The following is a 20,842-nucleotide window of genomic DNA, read 5'->3' as shown; positions in this document are numbered from 1 at the left end:
ACCAGGGAAATCCTGTGCTGTGGGCTGAGGATTCAAGAACTACAAAAAAAAAGGGAATGCCATGGCTTTAGGGGGAGGAGAATAAGAGGAACAGAATGGGAAATACAAATGTGTAATCTCAGGTCTGCTTTGCAGGAGATCAGCAGATTCCGGTTTCTTTACCCACCTCTCTTTGATAAAACCCTGCCAGTGGGGGTGAAGTCTGTGACACTGGAGCCTGCACACCCTTGTTGTTTCACTAAATTATTCATCCTGTTCCTGTGATAATATAGTTATAAGGAGGGGCCTAATCGAATTTAGTGTCTGGCTTTGGCCAATAGGGCGATAAGGATCCAGCAGAATGGGATGACGGTGAATCCTGCTAGCGTGCTGTGAATGTGAAGCAGGAGAGACTGGCAGTTTGTGTGCAGGAGGGAAGGCGGATCGGTCCAGGGGCCCCAGATTAGCAGGCTGAGGAAAGGTAAGGGAGCGAATGGCAACGGGATTTGCTGGAATCATGCACTGACCCTGTGCCGCAAGGCTGTTTTTGTTGATAGGAAAGCTCTCCACAGGCAATGTTTTCCTGCAGGGTTTGGAGGGAACAGGAATGTGTGTGGTGGCACTCGGTGCATGTAGCGTGTGCCTTTGTCTTTATATGTGCTGCAGGGGTTTATAGCATTGCGTGTTCATTGTGCACGTCTCTACGGAGATGTCTGTGGTTTATGTGGCTAGAGCAGCAAAATATGAAGCCCGTGCATTATACGTGTGAAGAGAGCAGTCAAAAGGGAGAAACTACCTCATGGGCAGTGCAGGGAAAACAGTAGTGCTTTCTGGCTTGGTTGAAAATTGAAATGCTGAGGCTTTTGGTGAGCTGTTTGCAAACAAAAAAGGGCAAGTGTGTGTGTGCCTCTGTCTGAGGATGTTGAATCTGCAGTGAGATGTGAAAAAGGGAAAGAGGAGGTCAGACTGGAGCATTAGTCATTGCAGGTGGAGATAAATTGCAAGCAATCTGTGTTATCAGATTCTCTAATGTGGAGAGTGCAAGTGAGTGGGAAAGTGGATTAATCCTATCTGCTGAGCCAGCTACACCTGGAAAGCAAGGGGGAGAATCAGGACAGGTTATCTGACTGCTTAGAAGAGCTAATCATCAAACCATCTTTTTTGCCTGCTGCTAAAGTGATAACCTATTGAGTTGCTTCCACAGATGTGCTGTCTCCCTTTTAATGATACACAGAAATGGTGAGCATCTCTGGGGATCAGGTTAGAGCCTGCAAATTAATGTTATCTGGAAGAGCAGGAGCACATCAAGCAAATTAGCCTCTGCCCTTCCTTTTGTTTCATTGCCTTTGCTCTGATAACAAGTGACTGCTAAACAGAGAGGGCAGGTGGGGGGAGCTGGATTACAAATGTGACAAGTGGCACTAAGTCATGTAGACAGGGAACCTTGTTTGCAGCAATGATGCTATAATCACGCTTCTTCAGCTGACACCTTTGCAAGCCCTTAAGACAAGGCTGTCCTGAGCCAGGCAACCTTAGCCCGGTCACTAACGCGAGCAGGGATCGCAGCTTGCTGTGAGGCATTAACAGGTTTAGCTGCTTCTCATGTGTTTTCATCACCTCATTCCTTTAGACCCAGGATCCAGAGGAAAGTGTTGTTCAGACAACACTTTGCTCACCTGTGGATATCTCATCTCAATTGGAAACTAACTCACGATGAGTGCGGAGGGCTGTACTCTTCCTCTGCTTGCTCTGAAAGCAATAGCCAGAGGCTCCTTCCAAAAAGAGCAGTAAGGAAGCAAGTCCCACAGGGAGAAGCAACAAAATGGCTTGTCTTGGATTAATCAAACGCATTTGCCCAAAGGGAAAACCAACCCCAAATAAGTTCTCCTTAGTCTCTGACATCAAATCTCTTACATAAGGTGTTAACTTCCTGTAATAAAACTCCTTTCTTTTCTGTGATTTTTCTCCGGTGGCCCAAAGACAGGAAAATACAAACACAACTTATATTCCCATCAAGGACCACATCCTTCATCATGTCTACCCTCATGAAGCTCATGAGCTTCTCTGAAGTCTCTGGGATGTGCTGCTGGGGGTGGTGGGCTGACATCTCTGTCTCACAGCTTGTTCATGTGTCTGAAGTAAGACAGAAGGAGCACTCACTGGAACAGGTACAAAAAGGCTCCACCTTACCGAGATTATTTGCATTTGATGATGGAAAACCCAAAGAGAACATGCTGCAGAATCCCATAAGACAGAGCCATGCTCTCCTCATCTCACCTGGAATAGCTGACTGAAAATCAAGTCTAAGGGCATTTAATGTAAGCTAGTGGGTTCTTGTCTCTTGATTTCTCATGTCTTTGATGTTCTTTGGCTCCTCTAAGTTAGAAAAAACATGATCATAGTTGGCTTTGACTCCAACTTTCAAAACACTCATAGAACAGAGTGAGCTGAGAAACAAAGCAAAACAAGCCTTGCCATCTGAAAATGAACTTCTTGGTATAATAAACCACTCTCCCTTTAGCTCTGCCCCAGCAAAAGAGGAATTATTTAATAACATGCTTATTCACATACTCCAAGAGGTTGCATAGCTTCCAGGTGCAGAGCAGGAGCCTCTCATTAAAAAGGGGGCAGATACTCAGTGCACCTGGACACTTCACCTTTTTGAGCATCAGAGGAAGCCCTTCACTCTTGCCTGCTTCAGGATACGCATCTTCCTTGGGAGAAGCACATGGGGGGTTGGCAAGAGGAGCGTCCCTCTGACTCTGCCGTGGCACTAGCCTGGCATTTGGTCACAGCATTTATCGTTGGTTGGGTGACTACATTGTTTGCTTCTGCCCTCAGAGTCAACAATGAGGCTCAGGAACAGGCAAAATGCCAGCATATTCCCAGGGAAGTTTACGTCATTGCCAGTTCACTGGTGCCAGAGACTGTGCTGGAAACCTGAGGTTGCTTTTGCCATTAATTGCCCAGATGATTAATTCATGCAGTGATATAATTTTCCTGGGTGGAGGTTAGGAGGTTATGTCCTCTAGTAATGAGGGGCATGATGGGATGCAAAACTTGTGCTCCTTATTCATAGTAATGCTAATTACAACAAACAGTGTCCTCCGCATTTTCCTTCCTACCCCAGGAAGGGCAGGAAGGGTACTGTTTTTCTCTGGCTCTCCACTCTTCCCCTTCTTTCTTCTTTTTCTTTTTTTCCTTTTTTTATTTGGAGAGGGAGAGGTGGAGTGGTGGGACATGTGATGTGTGAGCAATTGCTTTTATGGGATTTGTAGTATTGCAAATTCTACCCTTGAGGACTGAAACATAGTGCCCTTAACTTTTGCATCTCCATAATAAGGATTGTTGTTTCAATTTTAACTCAATTCAGGCTTCTTCTACCTTGCAAATTTCATTCCACCTTCAAAATATTATTTGTACTTATGTAATTTACATTGCACTTTCTAGGAAGAATAAAACTCGATTATAATCACTAAAAAAACCCAACCAACAACAACAACAAAAAAAAAACAAACACAAAAAAAGGGCAAGTTTTGTTCTTATTGCATAGCAACTGGTGTATTGTGGCATTCTCCTTTCAGAGGATGCTGCCCTGTCTATAGGGGTGTAGGATCACTTTTTAATCAGTCTGGAAAGTCTTCAGAATATCAGATTTTGCATTAATAGTCTAGGATGTTTTAATCTTTTCTGAACTTTTTAGGCTAAAAATCCTTTTTTATGTTATTTTAATAAGTAAGCAAATAAGCACAGAATTTCCAGATGGACATAGAAAAAGTGCTGGCCTGGCCCACATACAATTATTACCTGATAAAGGTGCAATGAATTGATCTTATAATAGATTGTTAAGTGAAACTGCTAACTTGAAATGTCAAACAAAACACCTGGGGCATTTTCAGAGCTTTGTAGTTTCTTTCAGACAATGTCACTACTCTGCCATCTGTATCCCTCCCCCTTGCTCACTCCAGTATTTCTCTTCTCCCCTCAGGCCTCCATATTTTCAGCTGGCTTGCATCCCCAGAGGTGTACAAAGCCCTGGATCATAAGTTTTCAAACAGACTCGGTAAGAGAAAACGGAAAACTTTCAATTTCTACATACGCTTGTTAATTGTGGGAGAAAATGGTTTCCTTTCCTTTTCAGCAGTGGGGAAGCCATGCTATCATTACATTCTGGATAATTTTTCATTTCTTTCCATCCTTCATGGTTTGTCATGGTATTCTCCTACCTCATCTAGAGACAAGAAAACGTGTAAGGATTTTTTCTTGAATGCTGCCAAACAGCAGAGTCCTGATCAGCAGTTGTAGCAGTTCTGTTACCAGTTCAGTACTGTAGACTCATATAGATTTATAGTATGGTTATCAAGGAAAATTAAGTGATTATGCAGAGCTAATGACCTCTATATTAATGGCTGTCAGGTTCCAGATATTCATCTATTGTCTCTTTAATGAGAAATATTCCTACTGTGTCAGGCCAGATCAAATGCTAAAGCAGGGATACAGTATGACTTTGCTGCCATTAGCAGACTGCACTGACCACAGGAAAGGTGGCCTAGGGCATGTGCTTGTAGTTTAGACTCTGCTCATAAACGGGAAAAAAATAATGAGATGGCCTTGGAAAAGCAGGAGAAAGAGTCTGTGCTATGGCCTCCAGGGTGGAAATGGTCTTTTGTCCTGGTGACAGTGCTCCACTGCAGAGGGCTGAATTCTGTATTGCCACCAGAGAAACACAAAGGGGAAGAAAAGATCATCCACTTCCCAGGGTGGCCTGTGGTGGGCTGTCATGGGGGGAAACAAAGCAGATTGGATGGGGTAGAAAAGACCCCTTTTGCAGACATCCTGAAACTGGAAATTGCCTTCAAATCACTTCTGAAATAGTTTTCAAAGACATTACATTTTGCTATAAACTATCAGGCTGGGATATGAACAAGACAGACAGCTTCTGTGTTGTACAATACTCCAGCCTGAAGAACATCAGCAGCATTATCTTCCTATGGGTCTGAAGGAGAAGTCCAAGTTCATGTGAAAGGGAGGAAAATAGAAGGAATGGGGGGAAAGGTGAAAAGCTGTGTAAAGACAGGGAGTGGAGCTGAACAAAGTAGGAAAAAAGGGTGTCCTTTTTTTTGAAGAAGGAAATTTCTTTTTTGCCAAGCATTGTGGGTTTTGGCTGCTGTCTTTCCTGCTCTCTGCGCAAACCAGAGCCAGCATTTCTTCCCTATATACTTGAACTGGGAAGCATGGAAAAGCATTGGCTTCCTTATTTTTTCTCATACAGAGGAGCAAACACACATACCGACTCCTTTTGAAAGATGGCAACCAGTGTCTTCTGCCAGGTCTTCAGGGTTTGATATGGCTGTTTGTTCAGCTCCCTCAAGTGTAAAAAGTGTGTTACCTTAAGCCCTACATTTTAATTACAATTTAATTTTACATTTAGTTGACCAAGGCCCAAACATGGAAGGAAATATTTTCTAGCTTGCTGGTTCTAGCCCTTTAAAACCACAAGACTGTTTAAGCAAGGATACTAATAAGCTACCTTTTGGTAAAAGTGATAGCTAAAATTATTCACATTTTTTGGAGCAGAGTAAGAGGTTAACTGATGCAACTTTCCCATCCAAGTGGTCAAAGAAGTCCCACTCCACTGGCACTCAGGACTTCCAAGCCTGGTGGAAAAAAACAGCCAGAAAAGTTTATGCCATACTCCTTATGTAGCCAATGCAAAGTATTTTTAATCTAGAAGGAATGATGGACTTTCATCAGCACTAAATTAACTGCATAAGCAAAGAGAAATGTATTTACATATGGCTATCAGAAAAGCAAAACCAATACCAGCAGAACATTCAGCTCCAAGATTATTCAGACATTTAAAATCTGTTGTTTAAAATATAGTAACACTCCTTTTTTAGATAAAATATTTACTTTTAATGTATGGTGTCTTGGCCCTGCATGGCTGTCTTCTTTTCTACAACACAATGAACATAGCAGTTATGCTGTCATCTTCCTTCCCCACTTTAATCTGTAACTTGCTGGGTTTAGAATAAGGCTGAGCAGCCCTGTAGTACATTGCAGCCCAGCAACACGACAAACACTTTCTTGGTTGCAGAAACACTTTTGCTCAACTCCACAGAACAAGTTGATAAACTCCAGGAAAAGCCACTAGGAAATACAGATCCTCCTTGGAGAAAGAAGTCAAGAAAATCAGGAGTTTTCTCATTCAATTTATCAGCACAGCACAGCTGCTTTTAGCCACAGCTGCAGCACAGCGGACAAAAAAAAAAAACAAAACACAATAATGGTAAATTGGGATAAAGAATGATCACAGGGTCCTGGTGGTGGTGGACTGGGTGTTTCTGTCCCTGAGTCACCACATACACCCCTGATGCTCTGTGCCCACCACAGGCCGCTGCCAAAGGTTCCGAACACAACACGTGGGCAGGGAAACACACCCAGCACCCAGTGGTATTTCTGAAGTTGTCTTAACAAAACTAAATCATGTGACAAGTTAGGAAGTATTTATTCTTTCTTCAGCTCTGGACTTTTTTGGGTTTGCTGCTCAAAGATGAGACTCAGTGCCTACATTTACCTTCAGGTTTATAAAGCATTAATGTGCTTTGGCAAGAGGGATTGGCTGAAACCCTGTGCTCCCTCCAGCAGCTGAAGGCTGCTGTATTTAGCTTGATGCAACTATCTAAAATAGGCCTGTGTGTATTTAGTTAATCTTGTGGGCAGGCTTTCTTACTTCAACAGCCTTGTGAAGTTTCTTTTAACAGGAGAGAGAGGAGCTGGCGAGGTAAGGAGAGAGTGCTGTTTTATAATAAAAACTGAAAGAGGCTGTCAAGAATTAACATGGAGGTTATCCTGCTTTACTCTGGGTAGCCTTAAAAATTCAGCAGAGCCTTTCAGTCAAGGTTTCCCCTGCTGTTCCCCACAGGGGAAATTTAATATATTAGAGTTTCTTGAGGCTATTCAACACTGCAGCTCCTAAGAAACATGAGGTATAGGAGGGGACATAGACTGTCAAGAGCTAGAGCTGACAGTCCCTATTAATGTGCAGGGAGGCTTTTCCCAGGGAGATCCTTTGATGTTTCCGACTCTTGGTCACAGGTCAGGGACCTCTGGCTTTATGTGTCATGCATCTGCCTTGAAAGAAAGTGCAACCACTTCTGCTGAGCCCTGCTGTCAGACTGCGTAATTATTGTCCTCTCTCTAAGAGCAACTCCCAGAAAGAGCAGGATGGTGCCTTTAGTCACTTGGGGCAGTCTCAGATCTTCTGTAGTCACCGGCTGGCATCTCCCACAAAAATAATGCCAGCTGTGCAAGATCATCTGCCTTCCACTGTAGTCAGAACAGAGGGGTTCAGATCCAAATTTCGACCTTTTTATTTTTAATTTCAGCAAGAATCTCTTTGAAGTTGATAAGAATTTTGCTTCAGCTGGAAGGGAAGGAATTGACTTTCTGCTTTCTGAGATAGTGACCAGTTAAAAAACTAGCATTGTAAGCTTTTCTATACACTCTGTTCTGCTAACTTGCACAAAATATTGGAGTTTGGTAAGTGTTTCAGTAAAAGTAAGGCAGTAATCAGAGGAAGATATGACACAAGCTTCTGCATTGCTGTGGCATTTCATCTTTTGGATAGAAAAGTTTTGAGGCCAGCTTTGGTTGCCTGGAATAGATAATAACTGTAACATGTTGGTCATGTGTGATATCCAAACCTCATCATGCTCCTTTAACCCCACTGTTAGGAATAGTCAGCTAGTGACATTTCAGTGCAGCATCTCTCCACTGAAAGATGACAGCTCGGTGTCTGTGAGACAGGCTCTGGAAATGCCATCTTTGAAAATTTGATGGAAAAGAAAGCCTATGAATGAATGGGATATTTGATACAACATTTACATGCCACTGCTTGCTAGCAAAGATGGCTAAGCAGGCTGTGGCTGGCAGCAACCCCTAGGGCTGGGCTCTGCCAGGAGGCTCAGTGATGGACAGGCAGAGTGAGGGCAGGGCTAAGGCTGACAAACCAGCTGCCCTCTCCTGCACCCCTTGGCAACGTCTCTTGTTCAAACTTCAGGGTAGCGCAAACTGAAAAATCAGCCCAGGTAGGGATTGCTGCCAGGCACTGACTAGTCCTGCAGATGATGCACTGGCGGCAGCTGCTGCTCAAGATCTTGCTGCCCAAGAGACAGCTGCTGCTTTACAGCATGAACATCTGAGCTGTTCTGGGGTGCTTAGGCAAGTGCCTTTGCTTTGGGGTATCATATGGTCACACAGTCCCTGCTGAGGTTGAGGGATTATCACAGCTGGACAAAATGCTGTTTTCTTCACTCAGAGCTCCAGAGAGCTGCTGCTTTGCTCTTATTGCACTGGCAATGGTTTGGATATAGGGCTGGTTTGGATGACACCAGTGAGTGTTTACAAACTAAGCCTGGAGTTGTTTTTTTCCATCAGATATTATATTCATGGCAGGAGTTACTGGGAGAAACTACACAGGCTGAACTACGTGGGAGGCCAAGCTCAATGATCCTCTTCTTCAAATATATTTGATTTTTTACAAGTGCTCTGCAGTGCTTTAATAGCAACTGAAGAGATCCAAAGCAATTATTCTCTTTTAAAAATGAGATACTAATGATGGGGAGCTGAAGAGAGCAAGTGATTAGGCTGGTAATAATGAAGGACTTTTATGTATATTTTATTGTGCAGTATAGATTATTAATGCTCATAATATGACCCTCTTTTGCCCTGGTTTTACATGTGGACTTCCATATTATGTGCTTTAACCAGGTTTCTTCTTGCAGCTCTTAGGATAATACATGTGGATGTGCAAGGCCCTATCACTAACACGTGATCGACTACTTCTGTGGAGTCTGGTAAATGATAGCAGATTTTCACAACCCAGTCACTCACTGGGTCATCTTTGGGTGCTTTGTTTGCATTGGAGTAGACAGGAAAGGGGACAGACATCCTTGCATCTAAGCCAGCTTATTTATAAAAGGTCACCCATGCACTAATTTCTTACACTATTAACATCTTCTGGAACAGGTTTGGCAGTGATCAGCTCTGGAACTGGACTCTGGTGACCTTAGCAGCTCTTATTTTTGCTGAGAACCCTGTATATTCTTCCCTGTTAAAAAGTAATACGGTTTTCAGGTAAACTTAATTTTAAACAGCAGCTATGCTTTGTATATTACAGAACAACGCTGCAATCTGTATTTATATCATTGCATATCCCAGTGTCTCTCAAACTTAACCCAGTTTAGCCTTTCCATGTTTTATTTAACAGAAATATCATTAAACAACCAGGCAAACTAAGACACAAAATAATTAAGTGCCTTGCTCAAGGTAAAGACCCCACAAGGAAAAAAAGCATAGAGAAAGGAAACATTTCTTCTTTCCACAAAAAAGACCAAACAAATAAACAGACAAAACCCACCCACCCACCCCCCCCACATAGGTTCCTGTGCAGTCTTGAAATAGAGAATAATGTTTTGTGTGTTTTAATGCACTGACTGCCGTACTATAACGTGCAGCAAGGTCAGCTCTGCACTTCAGCTCAAGCCTGTGGAAAACACAGAATATGCAAATATAAGCACAGGCAGAATTTGGCTCATCATCTTAATAGCGGGAGGCCAGGATTCATGAGCACGTACCTCTGTGCAAAGCTGCAGGGAATAAACATAGCTTCCTAAGCTTGCCTGAGGATGGCAGGTTAACACCCTGCCATCCGTGCCAGCCTCCCAAATCCTGAAGTTAAGAAGTTGTGCCCTGGGGTTTGTTTTGTTTTAACTGGTTCTGTGAGTGCATAGGGATGACAAAGGGATGTAGTTGGTACAAGATGGGCAGTTTGAGCACATAAGGTTTTAAACCCACTGGCCTTTATGAATCTAAGGGCAGAGGCACTGGGTCTGGGCAAGAGCTGAAAATAAACAAAGCAGAGAGAGGCAACTGTCTAGCTATTACTCGAAGCTCTGTTGAGCTTATTTTGGACTCTTCAGCTGACCTTATGGTCTACTCTTGGACAAGTCTTTTTTACTGGAAATTCATAGCCATCATAAAAGTGGCTTTTGTCAGTAAGCTTCACCCACAGGGGTGCATCACTTAGATCTGATCAAATACAGATTATCCCACAGAGGAAGAGGAACACTTAGCAATGCTGTTCAATCATTAGCTATATCATTGTATAATTATGTCTATATAGTGACTGCCAACCTGTCCTGCTAGTCAGGACACAAATGCAGAGAGGGAGGCTCTCAGATACCTTCTGTCTGAGATCTGTAGGATGTCCCCATTTTTGTTCTGCCTGCTGCAATGCTCGTGCTCTCTGAAGCCAGTTAGTCACGCTGTGTTTGTGTATGTACCTGGTAAGAGCTCACACCAACACACACAGCTCAAGTTCCTCCCACAGCTCCCTGCTCGGGCTGTCCGGCTGCAAAGCTCTACATGTTCTCTCTTTTTCTCTTCTCCTTCATTATCTCCTTTCCAGGCTTGTGAAAGATGTTCTGTGAATATGGGAGAAGGAAAAATTAAAATAGCCATGCAGATCAATCCCAGTTACATTCCCAGTAACAAAATGCTTCTAAGTGCCACATTTTTTTCTCCAAGAAAGCTTTCTCTTTTTCCCCACTACTGGTGGCTAGGTATTTGCCACCCCTTGAAAGGCTTGGTGGTTGTGTTCTTAAATAAGGCTGGCCAATTTTGTAAGCCTTAAAAGGTTTGTAATTCAGCTATTGATCAGTAGGGAAACATGAGCTCTTCACCGTAGAAGCTGCTCATGCTTGGCTCAGTGATGCAGCATGCAGGAGTGTGAACTGAGCTTGAAAAGCATCCCTGCACTCTACAAAATAAAGCTTGTCTCCCTAAATGAGGAGACCAAGGCACTGATGCTGAGTGATCTTTCCCCAAGTTGATGGCAAAGGACTGTTAAAATTATGTTGTGCTTTCCTTCCATGTCTGGGCCCAGCCCACTAGCCTACTCTCTCCAGACTCTGAGTCTAGAATCTATTCCAGTTCCCACAGTCATGTTTCATATTTACTAATGCTTTTTGCCTAAACATAGTTTCTGGCATTTAGAGCCAAATACGGAGGGCTCCTACTGAATCCAGCACAAATGCAAAAAGTGGATAGGTCAGCAGACAGGAACCAGGAGAGAAGGCAGCTGGTGATACAACTCTCTGTCAACACAGTATCCCTACAGAGCTGACATAACTTCTTAAATGACATTTGAAATCTGGCCAGATGCTTTATTAAGGAAGTGAAGCACCTGCCCCTTGACTGTCCTGCACATGCTCCTGCTGGCACCATGAGTATATTTGGCTTGCAGGTCCAACCTGCAACCGTGCTAGAGCAGGATCTTGTGGCTGTTTGTAAAGCTGCAGTTCAGAAGCAGGCACTGGTGATAGTTCAAAGACTGGGGTAATCAGTCCAACTCTGGGAGAGGGGATTGTCACCCTTGTTAGGTGTGGGTATGTGGTGCGAGCAAAAGGAATGTAGTAGAACAACCCACACAGCTTTTCATGTGTCTCCTTGTGATCTATAGCAATCATGCAAAAAAAGTGAAGAGGAACACCTCCTGGAAATGCTCAATACCTTTTGGGTTGGTCATTACAGATCTTGAGACAGACATAGCCAGCCGAACCCCTACAGGGCTCCAGATGAAGGTTTATCGATCCTCGGTTTTTTCTGCCTTTCAGGGAAGCAATAGCCTAGCCAGTCAATCTCCCACCACTTCTACATCACATGAAAGAATGTAGCATTGAGCTTTCTTACAGAGGTCTTCCCTGGAGTGTAGTAAAACATTGTCTTTTTCTTCCTTCATCAAAACAAATCAGTGAGATCAAATTCTCAGTTTATTCTTCTCTTTTTACTAAGTGCTGCTACATGAGATGGGCATGTATGATTAGAAAACAAATGAGCACCTTGCTGCACAAAGGCAAATTACAGGCTGTATTTCTCCAGATACCAGGTCTTCACATAATTAGGTTAAGTAAATCTCAAGTATTATAGAGTGTTCCTTGCTGTATGGGAAAATCTGGGAAACTGGAATATAGAGCCGGGGGGAGAAAAGGGGTGGATGTAAATGGCAGCAAAACTTAGATGGAATGTATTAGCATGACAGGTGGTTTAGAAGACTTCAAATGCCTGAAGAAAAGCATGTTAACCCCCAGAAGCACAGAACATTTGGGAAAGAAATTGAATTCTGATGACATTTTAAAAGTGGTTAGAAGCACTGATGAAAGAATTGCAGGGTTGTGTTTGAAGATTGTTATCTGGAAATATGGTAGCCATTTTTGTCTTACAAATACATGACAAGTAATGCAACATGTGCTCTAAACAGGAAATTCTTCTTATCATCAGTTAATGAAAAATTATCTATCTGGTGTATATTATGACCTCTTAGTTCATTGTTACTTCCCTTTCATGACCTCTAGCACTTTTTTTCCTACAACATACATAGTTAGCCCTATAGTGACAAAATATTCTGTTCACCTGCATTTTGAATAACTAATCTAATGTGGCACAACTGAAACACAGTGAAAGAAAATGGCACAGAAACGTGGAAGAGTATGTGATCATAATGGGTTTGATGGTGGACTGTTTGGTGAATGAGGAATTGGTTGGATGGACCAAAGGTAGTGGTCAACGGCTTGATGTCCAGATGGAGATTAGAGACAGGTGGTGTCCCTCAGGGGTCTGTATGAGGACCAGCACTGTTTAATATTTTCATCAATGATATAGACAATGGGATTGAGTTCACCCTCAGCAAGTTTGCAGATGACATCAAGCTGTGAGGTGCAGTGTACAAACCTGAAGGATGGGAAGCCATCCGGAGTCACTTGGACAAGAGTGAGAAGTTGGCCTGTGTGAACCTCATGAGGTTTAACAAGGTCAAGTGCAAGGTCCTGCACATTGGTTAGGGCAATTCCCAGTTTCAATACAGGCTGCGGGATGAAATGACTGCACAGAAGGACTTGGGGGTACTGGTGGATCAAAAGCTGGACATGAGCCAGCACTCACAGCCAAGAATGCTAACTGTGTCCTGACCTGCATCAATAGAAGTGTGGCCAGCAGGTCAAGGGAGGTGATTCTGCCCTTCTTCTCTGCTCTTGTGAGACCCCACCTGGAGTACTGTGTCCAGTTCTGGAGTCCTCAGTACAAGAAGGACATGGACCTGTTGGAGTGAGTCCAGAGAAGGGCCATGAAAATGGTCAGATGGCTGAAACACTTCTTCAAATGCTGAGATACTTGGGGATGTTCAGCCTGGAGAAGAGAAGGCTCCTGGGAGACCTTATTGTGGCCTTTCAATACATAAAGGGGGCCTCTAAGAGAGCTGGTGACAAACATTTTAACAAGGCCTGTAGTGATAGAATGAGGGGTAATGGCTTTAAACTGAAACAGGATAGATTTGGACTAGATATTAAGAGGATGGTGAGACTCTGAAACAGGTTTCCCAGAGAGGTTGTAGAAGCCCCATCCCTGGAAACATTCGTCAGGCTGGACAGAGCTCTGAGAAACCTGATCTAGGCAACTAGATGTCCCAGCTCACTGAAGGGGGGTTGGAGTAGATGATCTTTAAAGGTCCCTGCCAACCAAAACCATTCTATGATTGTATGATTCTGTGATAATCAAGACAGGAGCCCCATTAGCACCGGGCAGGCTGCTGCAGTTTCCTCTGAGAACCTGTGAGTTGTCAGTCCCTTAGGCATCTTTTATCTGGACAAGCCCTAAAGCATATTGGCAGGCCCTCCATGTTAAATACATCCAGCTTCTTGATTTTATTCAGATCAGCACTCTTCAAAGCAACGCTTCTCTCAGCTGAAAGAAATCCCTCCTCTATTAATGGTGTCTGGTGCTGCTTTCACTCTTATCACCATGAAATCAAGACTTGTACAGTTGCTGCAGGAAATTCAGAGCATCTCTCACAAACACACAAAATGAACTGCATCAGATCCAAGACTGGAAAGACAAAAGATGGGGACTTCAGAGCCCACTTGCTTCCTCCTTACAATTTCATCCACTTAATATGCATTTATCTCTACAAATTATCTGGTTTGTACTGCTGTCTCCTGCTTTAATATAATCACAAGGAGCCACTTTGGCATGTGTGTAAGCATTACCCTTAATGGAAGCATTAGTGTCGCTATTGCTCAGGGTGAGAATGACCACAATACTCCAGGGAAATAAGAGGTGGAGATTTTGCCAATTCAGCTGACTTTCAGAAGGAGGTGGCTCTATAGTATTGAAGGATTAGCACAGGATTTCTTTGCCCCATACTGCCTGCTCTAGTTGAGCTGGGTCTGGCTTTGCTGATAAGCAAGTATTGATATTGAACAGAAACAGGCCACAAAAGGCCTCCCTAAGCTCATAGACAAGGGGCTATTACCACTGAGACACCACTGTGGCTGTTAGGTGCCAACAGGATTCCCACAGTGAGAATAAAATGAAGAAATCGTTTATTGCTCCCAAGAAGTAGAACGTCATAATTTCTTCTTGGGGATTTTAAAGCCATGGAGTATTATAATAATACTCAGATTTATTTTTTACTATGAAATTTTTCACTATTGTTCATGGCTTTAGTCATCTTCCTCTGCAATCTCTTTGAAAGCCTGATGATTTTACCGTGACATTTTGTCATTTTAGTGTCTTTTTTTTTTCCTTCTTCTTTTCCTTGCCTGCCATTATGAAACAACAAGCCAAAGATGGAGGAAACGAACTCATTTTCTGTGCTGCTGTAGCTCTAGAGAAACAGTCCCATTTATACTCAGTTTGGTATAGTGCACACCCATTATCTTCAGGACCAGATAAGGCAAACACCCTATGGTGACACTGCTATAGAGAAAGCACTGACAGCTTTGCAAGCTGAAAAAATAAATAAGATTTGTGCAGCCTAGACTTTTGCAGTTAAATAGCCATCCAAGAAAGTACATTTTTTTAATATATATTCTTTTTAAATTTTTTTTAAGATCTATAAAAATGCAGCAATGCGATAAGATTCCGTTGCACCTTTATATATATCAGCAGCTTAATGAAGCATGTTGAACATTGTAAAGTGATCTGTTTCTGACAAAGAGACTTCCTGGCATCTCTGAGGACCTCCCTAAACAGAGAAACTGGAAACACGAGACATTGGCTTCTTGCAAAAACCCTTAAAGAGCACATTGCCAAAGGAAAATGCTGCTGCTGTGAAAGGTAATAAAGAATTTGGGAAGGAACTGAAATTTTGGTGAGAAACAGTCTAAGACACAGCAGGGAACTCGTGGTCTGGGTAGCATCATTGTCTGGACGGTGTGCTGTGTCTGCCCCCTGCCCTGCCACCCCTTCCAGCTGCAGGGTCCTGACTTCTTGCAGCTGCTTCAAAGGGACAGCGTGGCTCTGCCGGTGTCACTTGTAGCAGATACACAATTTTCAGAAGTGTCTCTGGCACCAACATGCACAAACCCCTCTGATTTTAAGTGGACTTTGTGCCATAATTTTACATACTTTGGAAAATTTCCTCCAGTATTTATGTTAGGGCTGTATTGCCTTGCTGATGCCTGGGAAAGCTCTCTGCAAACTGAACCCAGGCATGGATCTCTCTGCTTTCCTCTGTTCTTTGGGATGAAACACGGTCTTTCCAATCCTTACAGGTTTTGTTTATGCTTCAGGTTTACAAAACATGCAGGGTTTGGCGGGGTATCCTTTTCCTTTTCTTTTTCTAACCCCTATTGTTTTAAGTTCCTGTTTTATGGAATTTCAGCTGAAAAATACAAAAAAATGTTTGAACATATGAGACTCTTGAGTCAAAAACTGGGGCAAGTGAGGTGAAAACTCAGCAAAAGTTCTAATTAATTTTAGAACTAATTGTTTTATTCTGCTTTCAGTTCTTCCTAATAAATGCCAAGCTGTGCTAAGCTTATGAATGCTGAAGCCATTCAAATTGAAACACTGAAAGCTTGATGATAATAAATAATCTCTTACTTTCCTCTTTTTGAAAATACATGTGGAAAGCCATCCAGCTGGATTTGGAGCTCTCTAACATGGCTCTCCCTCCACAGAAGCTGACTCGCACATTTGTGTCAATATGCCCAAAAGCAGAATGGGATTTGGGGGAATGTCTTAAAATGCAAATGTATGCTGCAGGCTGTCCACAAAATGGATGTGAGGGGTATCAGCAAGTGGCCATTGCCAGGTGAGGAGCATCTCTTCATCTTCCTGTCTACCATGGGGCAGAAGTTAGTGTGCCCTTGAGGTGAGATGGGAGAATAATCTCTCCACATTGTTTTCCCATCTTGCTGCCCCCAGCATCGCTCTGTTGAGGCTGTCAAGAGCAGGATCAGACACAGGCTGGTCTGGTTGTGTCAGTTCATTACCTGACGGTAGATAACAAGCTCAGAGGAAATCTAAGTACAGTTAACAGATATCAGTCAGTTGAGTTTGGTTCCCTCTGGGTGCTACCACACATTAGAAAGTAACCCAGCAAGAGGTTTAAGTGAACATTTTGTTCTTGTTTTCTAACACATGTCAACAGGTTTTCTGAGATAACTTTTGTCTCTGTGGAGTATGTGCTTGAGAAAGAAGCAGGTAGGTGCCTGGCTGCTGTCAACGTGCTTAAGGAGCAGATTGCTTACCCTCCTGTGCCCCTTCCAAAAATACCAGCCAGGAAGTGTAACTGTGTGTTAGTAAGGGGATGAAAGTGCCAGCCTCTTTGCTGTTATTTTCAAGGTCAGGTCTAATTGACCTTGCTCTTGTTTTGTTTAGTTGCTCACATTGATTCTCATTGTTGGGATTTCCACATGTTCCCACATTGTCTTTTGGATAAGCCAATTCCTGCTTATTTATTTACAGCAGTCTGGCGAATATTTATTAATTTATTTATAGCAGTCTGATGAAATTCCCACTGACTGGAAAAGGGGAAACATAATCCCCGTTTTCAAGAAAGGAAAAAAAAGAAGACTCAGGGAACTACAGAACTACAAAACAGTCAGTCTTACCTCTTTGCCTGTCACGATCATGGAGCAGATCCTCCTGAAGGCTCTGTTAAGGCATGTGGAAAACAAAGGGGTGATTGGTGACAGCCAACACGGCTTCACCAAGGCCAAATCCTGCCTGACTAATTTGGTGGCCTTCTACAATGTGGTCACGGCATCAGTGGACAAAGGAAGAGCAACCGACGTCATCTACCTGGATCTATGTAAAGCCTATGACACTTTCCCATGTGATCTCCTGGTATTGAGAATGGAACGATACGGATTCGACAGATGGACCACTTGTTGGGTAAGGAACTGGCTGGATGGTTGCACTCAAAGAGTGGTGGTTAATGGCTCGACATGCAGATGGAAACCTGTGATGAGTGGTGCTCCCAAAGGGTTGGTACTTGGACAGGTGCTATTTAACATCTTTGTCAGCGACATGAACAGTGGCACTGAGTGCACCCTCAGCAAGTTTGTTGATGACACCAAACTGTGTGGTGAGGTTGACACACTGGAGTGAAGGGAGGCCATCCAGAGGGAGCTTGACAGGCTTAGAGTACTGTGTCCAGTTCTGGATCCCTCAACATAAGAAGGCTATGGAGCTCCTGGAGAAAGTCCAAGGAAGGGCCACAAAGATGATCTGAGGGCTGGAGCACCTGTCCTGTGAGGACAGGCTGAGACAGTCAAGATTGTTCAGTCTGGAGAAGAGAAGGCTCCAGGGAGACCTCATAGCCACCTTCCCGTATCTGATGGTGGCTTACAGGTAAGCTAGGGGGGGATTTTTTTTCAAGGGCTTGTAGTGAGAGGACAAGGGGAAATGGACCAAAACTGGAAGATGGGAGGTTTAGGTTAGACATTAAGAAGAAATTCTTTAGTGTGAGGGTGGTGAGACACTGGAACATGTTGCCCTGGGAAGTCGTGGACATCCCATCCCTGGAAGCATTCAAGGCCAGGTTGGATGGGGCTTGGAGCAACCTGGTCTAGTGGGAGGTGTCCCTGCCAGTGTAGGGGCGTTGGAACCATATGATCTTTTAGGTCCCTTCCAACCCAGGCCATTCCATGATTCTATGATTATTTCCTCCATTTCTGCTTGTGCCTTCTCCTCCTCTTCACCTCTTTCCTGCCTGCTCACTTTCTTTTGGACTCACTCATTCTCCTATGCATTGTTTATTATTTTGCCATCATGAAATATAGCCCAGCTCCCTAACCTACATGGCCCAGATCCCCACTGTTTTTCCAGCAAGCTTTTGGGAGCTGTAGAAAGGCACTGGTGTACACAGAGGCAAGGTAGAACTTGGTGGTGTAGAGCCAGCAGCTCTCCTCCCTGTGGTTCTGGAGTGACACAATAACACCTAGCAGATTTGTCTTGCTTCTGAAGGAGGTGTTGGCTCCTGGCTTTGTTGAAGTTACAGCCCCACTTGCCTGCTGGGGTAAGATCTGTACGTACCCTGGGTAGATGCTGTGCTGCACAAGAGGCGCACAGAGCCAGATTTGGCCTGACATGCTGAGCCCTCAGGTTGTCCATGGGGAGTTTCTAACAGTAGAAAAAAGAGGTCCCAACCTACTCAGCCTGTGCCTGTGTGAAAATCCCTGCTGCTGAAAGTTAAGTAACAGCAAGTGTGCATGATGCAGAAGCAAAGTGTAAGGTTTTCCAGGAAGCAAAGGAATCTGCAGTTTACACTGCTGCCATTGCAGAGATCTCTGAGGTGGCACAAATGGCAATCAATAAATCAGTACAGCAAAGCCACCAGTAACTCCATTATTTTTAAAAAGTGTCTCTTTTAATTACATTAACCAGCTCATTAGAAAAATATATGTAGTGAGAGGAGGACAGTTTGTTCCTTTGCTTTGACAGACCCAAAATCAAAATTCCTGATAGGTTTGCCATCCCATACCCCAGAGTGGAGTTACTCTCTGCTGTAGCAGTGCAATCAGGTTTGAATTTAGCCTCCAAGTGCTTTGCTGGAGGGAGATTTCCCTGTGACATTAGTTGCCTAGGTTCTCTCTCCTTCCTTCCTGAGCTGACGGCGCGCTGCCCAGCCTTCACAGCAATGGGAGACAGTGCCAGCCAGCAGAGGGAAAGCCCAGCCTCCATCCAGCATCCCAAACTCTCTGGACAAGGGAGTTTTGCCAGCTTCCAGTGTCTCCTGGGCAACATCTTCTGCTATCAAACCCCTGGTGGTAAAAAAGGTTGGGAGACTGTAAATATTGCTGTTTAAAATTGTCCAGGAGGCAAGTGGTCGTGGCCTTGCAAAATAAATATGATAAATGTTTTATTGTAAATGGCACCTGGAAGGGTACAATTTGGGATGCCCTGTTATAAAGGAAACCTCTGTGCCTTCCAGGCACATCTTGGGGTACTCTGGCCCTTCCCAGCCTTGGGGCACCGTATGCCATGTGCCTCTGTGCCCTTCTTCCACAGTGCATTTCAGAGTAGAGATATTTGCCTATTGCTTTGCTTGCTGATGCTTTGCAAGGGGTCCGTGTTCATCTGGAGAGTGAAAAGCTCACAGAGGAGGAAGCAGCCATGCAAGTACCTGGCAGTGAGACAGAAACTTTCAAGAGCATGCAAGTCCTGCTGAATCGTGTCCCAAGGTTTCTGGCTTATGAAAAGAGCCTCGTCCAGCCTGTACAGCTGAGACCGTGTTCCCTCCCGTGGCTGAGAGCTGCCACAGCAGGAACCAGAAGCTTTGTGTTATGCTGTGCAAAGTGTGCAAGGGGAAGGAGTCTCATGCTGAAACAGATTCCCCTGAGACTGGTATGGAAATTATGTCGCATGCCTTGCCAGTTAATGCCAAGGTCCTCCAAGAGAGCATGCCTAATTACTGTACATGGTAACAGCCATTCTGAGGCCTTCTGGCAGTAGACAGATCTGGGATGCTCCTCTTAACCAGGACCAAAGCTACTCTTGTGTGCACTGTTGTTAAAGTGAGGGGATTTTTCTTACTTGTCTTGTGCAAGTTGGAAAACACGGATTCCTGAGCACAGGAGAGCACAGTACATTTTCACCCAGCCTGTAGGATGTAAATTCCCCAAAGTCATTGCAAGTTCTACTGCCCTGGTCATCCTGGGCAGGTAAAAGTGGATGGCTCTGTCCTGGCACTCACAGGTAGGCAGTGGGGTAGTGCATGAGTAGGCCAAGTGCTGTGTATATATCCAAGGTGAGTAACTGTCTTATAATTCCTGGATAACATATATTACCTGTTTCTTGGAACAGTTGCTGCATAAACAGGCTGTGCTACCAAAGCGCTCAGCAGTGCACGCGTTTGCTGATGTTGTGAAGTCACCGGGTGCGCCCAGGACCGGGCGGGAAGTCAGCACAATGCCCTGAGATATGTTATCGACTGTAAATGTGGCAGGAAGTCATTAAAGATTTCCTGAGCTATTCCCTGGGAAAAGCCTACCTCCAGGCTCTGGCAAAGTCAGAGGACTTGTACTGCCAGGGCTAAGAAATCAAAACAAAAAATTGTGCTACTAAAGCCATGTCAGCAGCTGCAGCAGGGAGCCCTCGGCTCCAGATGGATCCTGTGCCCACAGGGTCAGGGTGCTGATGGATGATGAGATTTGGGGGAAATGTGCCAAGGGGTCTCTGTAGCTCACTTACTTCAGTCAGGCTCATCCAAGCCTCCCTAAGGTTCTAGAGGCTGAGAGAGGTGCAAACAAAGACAGGTCGGAATCCTTTGTCTCTAAAAATGTGTAAATCCCTATAGGTGAAACAAATGGCAACTTCTTTTGAGAAAGCTGCTTGGATGCTCCATGAGCTCTGAGCCACGGTTCTAGGGGGGAGATCACAGATACCTAGCTCTCTTGGACCAACCAGGAAAAGACAATATCTCCTGTCAGGAACCAAACAGAGGCTGGAACAAAAGCATGGGCACTGAGGGAGGCCAAATTTGTGTGACTCGTCTCACTTGATGAATGGTATAATT

General features: G+C 44.1%; 1 protein-coding gene across 1 annotated transcript in view; it reads left to right on the top strand.

Annotated features, from left to right (window-relative positions):
* The first annotated feature begins 375 nt into the window (after window positions 1-375).
* The window catches only part of SYN3 (synapsin III), a 198,778-nt gene continuing 178,311 nt past the window's right edge, over window positions 376-20,842 (top strand). The window contains exons 1-2 of the mRNA XM_051624297.1: window positions 376-460; window positions 3,968-4,042. The gene's annotated coding sequence lies outside the window, so the exon portion shown is untranslated. The remainder of the gene's footprint in view (window positions 461-3,967; window positions 4,043-20,842) is intronic.

The sequence above is a fragment of the Apus apus genome, chromosome 1 (genome assembly GCF_020740795.1).
Source record: "Apus apus isolate bApuApu2 chromosome 1, bApuApu2.pri.cur, whole genome shotgun sequence".
In the NCBI taxonomy this organism is placed as follows: domain Eukaryota; kingdom Metazoa; phylum Chordata; class Aves; order Apodiformes; family Apodidae; genus Apus; species Apus apus.
The sequence above is the reverse complement of the archived record's forward strand: the minus strand, read 5'-3'. Positions and strand labels throughout refer to the sequence as shown.